Genomic DNA, 7,866 nt, shown 5'->3' with positions numbered 1-7,866 from the left:
GACCAATGTAACAGCGCACTACATATGCTAACAAACTTAAACAAAGTTTGTTAGCATATGTATTGTGCTGTTAAGGCCATATAAAGAATGAATGTCCTCCCTAGCTGCGTTCTGCTCAGCCCCCCGCCTCCCGGAGGTCTTTCCGGTACCCCATACCCGCTAAAAATCTCTTGCCGGTACTGCGTAGTGGAGGGTACCGCCCTACTTGCACTCCTGCCTATAATCTAATTTGAATGAACTCACATGAACTAGCTGGGGACAATAGTAGTATACATCATTTGATGGCTGGCTTAGTGGCAATCTGAACATTGCCAATGGGATGGAATAGCTACCCTAGTCTTCCTTCTCTTAACATCTGATTCCGTGCTCCATCTTGTCCTGTTTAAGAATAAAAACAAGGTAGGCACTAATTAAAATGCAGTTTGCATAGAGAGCCATTTTTATTGGCCAAGGGTATGTATTATTCTAGGCTTCTTATAGCATGACTCACAGCAGCAGGACAAAGAGAACTCTAACCTTTAACTGCTGCCCCTTGCTGGCTTGCTCCCATCTATACCAGAATCCACCCTTCAAAGAACCCCCCCAGCGCATGGGGCATGTAAGACCCAGCACAGCACCAGCCACCACCAGCCCCTATTGGCCATGAGCTTTAACAACCTTAGTACTCTCCCCTCCTCCTCTTCTTCCATGTCATCAAACAAGCATCATCTACTACAGACCTTTGTGCCAGCCAGAGTGACCTCGGTTGACGGCGTCACAACCAGGCATCATAAAGTGAACTTCTTAGAGCCACAAAGCCCTGGGGCTGCCCCACCGGTGATGCCAGGTAGGGTCAGGGCGTGCACCCCTTCCTGCGTCGCTGGCGAGTCTGAGAGCATGGCGGGCTGGGGTGTTTTGGTCCATCCTAGCGACATGGCTGAACAGCACCCAACGTTATGCAGCATCTAACTTCTAATTGATTTAGAGAGAGAAAATCAGGAGCAGATTGGGAACAGATGATTGACATTTCAGCCCACTGGGTTTCAACTTTGTCCTTGGGAAGCTGCCCCAGCAGCCCCAGCCCGGAGCCTCATGGAGGAGATCCCCCAGATGCACAAGGAGGGGATCTGATTCCAAAACAGCACGTCGAATGCAGAATCATAAACCCACTCTGTGAAAACACTAGGAACTGCAGATAACACCATGGTGAGTTCCCTTGGGTTCATAGGTGCCCAGCCATCACCAGCATCATGGTAATTGGGCATTCTTAATAGGCCCATTTTTGGATGAGTGCGTCCCACCAGAACGAAAATCTCTGGAAGCTGGGTTCTGATGTGCAGATCTCCATGTCTCTAGAAGACGCTGTGGAGCACCTTCGCTTTGGATGAGTGAGAATGTCACTCTTGTTACTGGGGGGAAGGTCCGTGGTTAGTGAATTTGTGGCAGCTGTGCATGACCATGCCAATCTGAGAGGCTTTGACCTTAGCTCCCCTCCTAAGCATGACTGGGCGGGGAAGCACTTTTGGTGCAACGTGAAACAGTCCCCGGTCGAGCTGAGAGGAGGAACTTGAAAGGGACCTTAGGAACAGACATGCCCACTGAGCGTCATTGTCCATGCATTGTCCACAGTGGAGCAAAGCCAGATCCTGCTCTCCCCAGCCAAGCAAATATCTCACTGACTCCAGTGGCCCTCGCAGCCTTACCTGAGTCATGAGGGCGAGATCAGGCCTTGAAACCATTGAGGGACCTGAAGAAGTTGGGAATTGGAACAACACGGCGTGCGGTGTCCTCATTTGACTCCCAGGCATTAAGAGCTGATCCCTTCCTGAGACTCCATCTGGAATTACAGGGAGCGTGTGTGTCAACCAGGGGAGATTACGACATCTGCTCAAGACCTGCTCTACGCCAACGCGCGCTGGCCTGACCTGGAACTTTGGCTGATCCGTCACTGGGACAGAGCTGCAGGTAAAAATACAGTTCAAGGTGCAGAATTCCCTCCTTACAGGCAAGTTGCGTGCTAATGACAAACCACCAAACCGAGGAGCGAGACCGCCGCCGTAACAGAATCATTCCACTAGACACCTACCTAGCAACCAAGGCACTTTACAGTCATTAGCTAATTAATCCTCATGGCCCCCGTGCTTTAGCCGAGTTAGTGCTGGAGTAGGATCCTAGAGTCATCGATTTTTAAAGCCAGTCAAGACCAGCATGATCGTCTTGTTTGACGCTCTGCATAATCTGGCCAGAGAACCTCAGCCAGTGAGTCCTACCTCCAGCCCAGCAGTTTGTAGCTGACTTGGAGCATCTGTTTTAGAACGATGCCCAGGTTTCATTTAACGGCTCCAAGAGAAGGAGAATCCACCACATCCCTTGGGTGTGTGGGCCCGTGGTTGATCGCCCTCACCGTTAAATGTCTGATCTCCAGTGGGAACTTGACTAGCTTCAACTTCCAGCCATTGCTGCTTGTTATCTTCATCTGCCAGGTGGGGAGAGGGAGGATCCTGAGGTACAGAGGAGGTGGAGGATTTACCCTAGGCCATGGAGGGACCAGGATTTGATCAGAGAGGGTTTCCAGCTCTTAGCCCTGTCCTCAGCCCTCTAGGTCAACATCACATCATTGTGAACCAACAGTGCGGTCTAGAAAAGCAGCCTGTCCCTTCTCCTCTTCGACCCATCAGGGAAGGCAAAGGCAAGTCCTCTCCAAATACCCTATTGCAAAGAACTGACCTAGGCCAGCCCTGATCCTTAGGACAATGCAGCTCACAGGGGAAGAAAGTCCAGGGAAAACCCCCTCTTCTCTGAGCTGATCTTTCCTAAGAGGAGAGAAAATGGCTGCAGAGGTGATATTTTGGTGCAGAGGCTCGTTCGGAGCCCCGTGAACAGAGCGGTGCTGCCGTGTAGGGGATCGTGGCCCTCGCTCAAAGAGACGGATTCTGTTCCCAGCTCTGCTGCTGACCGGATGTAAGCTCTTCAGAGCGGGGCCTGTCTCTCACTACGTGTTCGTACAGCACCAGGCGCAACGGCGGCCATGGGGTCTCCAGACACTACTGTGCTGTACCAGTGGCAAAGACATGGGTTTCTGTTTCGAATGAATTAGATTTCTGTAGGTAATTCCTTCATCCCCCCCAGGCACTTGTACTTTGCGAAGGCCTTTCAGCGAGGGTCTCAATGGGCTCTGAGGCTTCATGGGCGGCACCTCTGGGGTGGAACACGGCAGCCGTGGCACAACGTGCAGCAACGGTGCACAAGGGAAGGAAAATATTGTGGCGTGACCTCCAAAAATCCTCCTGTGACCCACCATATCCCACAATCCTTTGCAACGGCAAAGAATTATGCTAAGACCCATGGCAGAGCCAGCCATGGAAGCTAGGTCGCTTGAGACCAGCAGCCTTTCTCTGGTGACTTGCTCCTCTTCGGTATTGTCCAGCCAGGTGCCACAGAGAGCTGCCAGACCCTGAGAGGAGCGACTGCGGCAAAGAGCCAATGGGCTGAACAAACATCCCCTGGGTAGTGCAAACAATAGCCCAATGGTGTCTGTCTGACCTAACGTATTTACAGACTCATTCGATCGTCCCAATTATTTTTCAGCCGATGGTGGTTTTAACTGTTCTTGCAGCTGCCCTATGGAAGGGTTGTAGAGTTCCTGGTCCTCCACTGTTCCTAGAGAGGAGCAGGATGTGTTGCAGCGGGGAGCTTAATAAATGTGGGAACTGCTGGTTTAGGGGATTACCTGGTTGCTGCTGAAAGCATGGCTCTGCGTGTGTGTGTGTGTCTGTCCTCACAGTACGTGGGTGATTCCCTCTCCCTAAAGAAGGTGTAAAGGAGAGAAAAGAGCCCCCCGGACTGCCAGCCTGGAGCGTGGGAAATCAGGGAGGAGACCTGGCAAAGGAGGCAGAGGCTGGGGTAGACCACAACAAAATGCATTTAATAAAATAAAAACTCCTGACGTCGCTGCCTGTTTTGGCACAATATTCAGCAAACTCTCCAACAAGAGGAGCAGCAGCTGCAGCTTCATGTGGTCTACGAGCAGTGCTCGCACCAAAGCAGCCAGAAGGTAGGGTGACCAGATGTTCCTTTGATAGGGACAGTCCCGATATTTGGGACTTTGTCTTATATAGGGGCCTATTACCCCCCACCCCCCTCCCAATTTTTCCACACTTGCTATCTGATCACCCTATCAGAAGGAGACCAAAGACCTGTTGCATTCCGATTAAGAAGCCTCACAGAAACCAAGAAGGGCTTTATTTGGGTCCATCCACGACAGGAGATGGATCGCTTGATGATTACCTGTTCCGTTCATTCCCTCTGGGGCACCTGGCATTGACCACTGTTGGAAGACAGGATACTGGGCTAGATGGACCTTTGATCTGACCCAGTATGGCCACTCTGAAGTTCTTATGTTCAGGGCCGGCTTTAGGCCGATTCACCCGATTCCCCAGAATCGGGCCCTGCGCCTAAGCGGGCCCCGCGCCGGCGCCTTTTTAATTTTTACTCACCCGGCAGCGCTCCGGGGGGGTCTTCGGCAGCACTTCGGCGGCAGGCCCTTCACTCACTCTGGGTCTTCGGCGGCAGGTCCTTGAGTGCCGCCGAAGACCCGGAGCGAGTGAAGGACCCGCTGCCGAAGTGCTGCTGAAGACCCGGAGCGACGCCGGGAGAGTACGAATCGGGCCCCGCACTTGCTAAAGCCAGGCCTGCTTATGTTCACTGATTTTTGCAGAAGTCTCTCCAGCTCCCTGTTGCTCCAGTGTAATATGGATTCCTAGTATGATGTTCCCAATCAATGTCCTGTGCACATGCTAGGAATGGTAGATTGAGGCCCATTATCAGATATGAGGACTTCAGGAACTCCTTCTCTTGCAGATATTGACTTTAGTTTCTGGACGCCCTGTGCCAATGACGTCTGTGTAAGTATAGCCAAGTCAATCGATCCGGAGAAGTATTGATTGTAATAATGTATGTATGGCCTTTCCAGGCAAACAAATCTGTGGCTATCCGGTGCCAAGGTCTGAATAATGCTTTGTAAAGAATAATGGTGCTGGCAATTGGGGGCGTGGGTGTGGGCTGTTTGTTTTTCCTTCCCATATCTTGCAGCCCTCTACCAAGGGCTCACTTTGCCTGCTCAGGCCAGGCCACTATATGGATTGTTGTGCGCATGCCCTGCACATGTTTATACCTTGTGGATTTGGGGGAGCATCTCATTCTGCAGTACCAGAGGGTGAGAACGCGCCAAGCATATCGGTCCACACCACTTGTGCCATGACTATCGCCAGCAGAATTGCTGATGGGAAGACAACGAAGGACACCGTTACCGATGGCACCAATACAGCTTAAACCTGAGGGGCCCCTCCTGTGGGAATGTTGAAAACGGGATGCTGAAACCAAAAATTCAGCAACCACAAAACTTCAATGTTTGGCACAGAACAAAAGCGCTACCTGAATGAAGAGCAGGGAACAATGTTTGGCTCAAAAGCTCCCAGGCACTTGGAACTGTTCAGAACTTAGCAGAAACTCCCAGATCCTACCTAGTGGAGATTCCAGAAGGCCTTCTCCAGAGGAACTGAGCTCAGCTTCAGTATTTTCCAATACAACAGTGAGACGATCTGGGAGTCTCAGGTACTCGGTCAGGCAACAAGCCCCCTCCACAAGGAACTCCACACGCAAACAGCAGAAGCGAGAGCACGGTCTGGTAGACAGGTCAGAACCCCCCCCTCAAATAATTGATCGTTAGAATACTGCTCAGGACTATGTAAATGCAATTGATGGGGGGACAGAGTAGTGTAAGTAGTTTTAGGGAATTAGAAATTTATTTTCAATTGTTGTTTGTCTATTGTAACCTAAGAGCAGCCCAAGGCCAAAGGGGAATGGGGTTCCCTGATATTTGTAGAGAGTTTCAGCTGGCCTGACCAGTTCACTGTGCCCCAATTCATTAATGTCATAAACTGTAGCAGATATGTATCATGTAAGGTATCTCTGGAAAACGAATAACACACTGATCATTAATATTCTTGCCTGGTGTCTGTACAGTAAACACCCAAGGGACCATTTCAAATATTAAGGAATTGTGGAACTAAAATGTGTTTTACCCACAAATCTGGGGAGCAGTTTCTCCCAGACAAAGGCCAAGCCAATGCCTCCAGCCAGATCACATGTCAAGTGGCCATTCATCTGCATCGGAGGGGAGGGGGGGCAGGAACAGATCAATTTGCATTATAGCAAACACCCACGGGGAAGAAACCATCAGAGAACTTCCTTCTCCACCAGACTCCGGGTCTCCTTCCACGCAGCTTGAATGAACATTATTTTGGGGGGTAACCATCAGCAGAATCTAGTCCAAAGGTTCACTGGACTATAAAAGAGAGGGGCACAGAACCCCAAGTTATCTATCAGCTAAGAAGACAAAGGAACTGCACACTTTGGACTTTGTGAGAGATCCTGACCAAAAGGGTGGTCAGCCATCTTGGTGGAAGAAAGTGTGGTAAGAATCTTACCTTGAACCAAGTCTGTAGTTTTGTTACATCTTAGTCATTAGAAAGCCTACTTTTACTTTCGTTTGTTTGTAGCCCTTTCTAACAATAGTCCTGCTGCTTGGTATCACTTAAAATCCTATTGCCTTTGCTGAATAAACTTTTTTTGCTTTTCATTTATCCCAGGGGTAGGCACTTATTTTTTGTCGAGGTCCAAATGTCTCAGTCAAGGTGTAGTCAAGGTCCACACTCCAGAGAAAATAATAGTAATAAAAAAACATAATGATAATAAGTAAATAAAAAGATTTCGGGGTCTGGTCAAAAGCATCTGGCAATGCGGATTTGGCCTGTTGATGTGGGAGCAGCAGGTCCTGCTCCCCGAGCCCTGTGTGTGCCAGCCCTAGCCATGCACCCAGTGACCGGGTAAGGTGGGACCCATATGTTTCAGAGGGGTGGGGGGGGGGACCTCAGCACTGAGTAGGGAGTGGGAGCGTCTGCCCCTTGAGTTCGGTGCATCGGCATGGCAACAGTGTGTCTGACAGCGCCTTTGGGGCTTAGCCGGCACCAGTGCATTCTGGGAGTCCCCTAGCACCTCCTCACTGCTGCAGGGGCTTTTGGGGAATTGCCAAAGGGATGCTGTGGGACCAGGCGGATAGATGCAGAGCAAGCGTCGCAGACGGGACCGGCCCAGCCAGAGCTGGGCGCCTGCTCCCAGGAGCGGTGGCCACATGGTGGCGCTAACACCTGTGAGCCAGCTGGGCCGCATGCCGGATGTTACACGGTCTCAGCCGGGGGGTTTCTGTGGCACCTTTTCAGACAGGACCCTTGATGCGCAAGGCGTGGGGGAGCCTGGTGGGGTTTTGGGGGAGTCCCTGATGGGGTTTGAGGGATGAGGAGCAGAGGCCTGCTATTTTATTGTAGCGGGGCCTCGTTTAGATTTAAGCCACACCCTGGCACCTTCTGGGCTCAGTCACGTCATCTCTTCTGTTCTGGGGCATGTGTTGCCGAATGTCCCACCAGCATATATAGCTAATGCCCACCCCGCCCCAGGGCATATAAAGCTAATGTCCCTCCCCTCCCCCCCCCGGGCATATATAGCTAATGGCCGCCCCACCCCCGGGCATATAAATCTAATGTCCCTCGCCCCCCCGGGCATATATAGCTAATGCCCACCCCGCCCCCAGTCATATAAAGCTAATGTCCCTTGACACACACACCCCGGGCATATATAGCTAATGTCCCTCGCCCCAGGGCATATAAAACGAATATCCCTCGCCCCCCCGGGCATATATAGCTAATGCCCTCCCTGCCCCTGGGCATATAAATCTAATGTCCCTCGCCCCCCCAGGCATATATAGTTAATGCCCTTCCTGCCCCCGGGCATATACAGCTAATGTCCCCCCCCCCCCCCCCCCCCCCCCCC

The sequence above is a fragment of the Terrapene carolina genome, unplaced genomic scaffold (assembly GCF_002925995.2).
Source record: "Terrapene carolina triunguis isolate 2854851 unplaced genomic scaffold, T_m_triunguis-2.0 Scaffold68, whole genome shotgun sequence".
Taxonomy (NCBI): Eukaryota; Metazoa; Chordata; order Testudines; family Emydidae; genus Terrapene; species Terrapene triunguis.
This window is presented reverse-complemented; position numbering follows the sequence as displayed.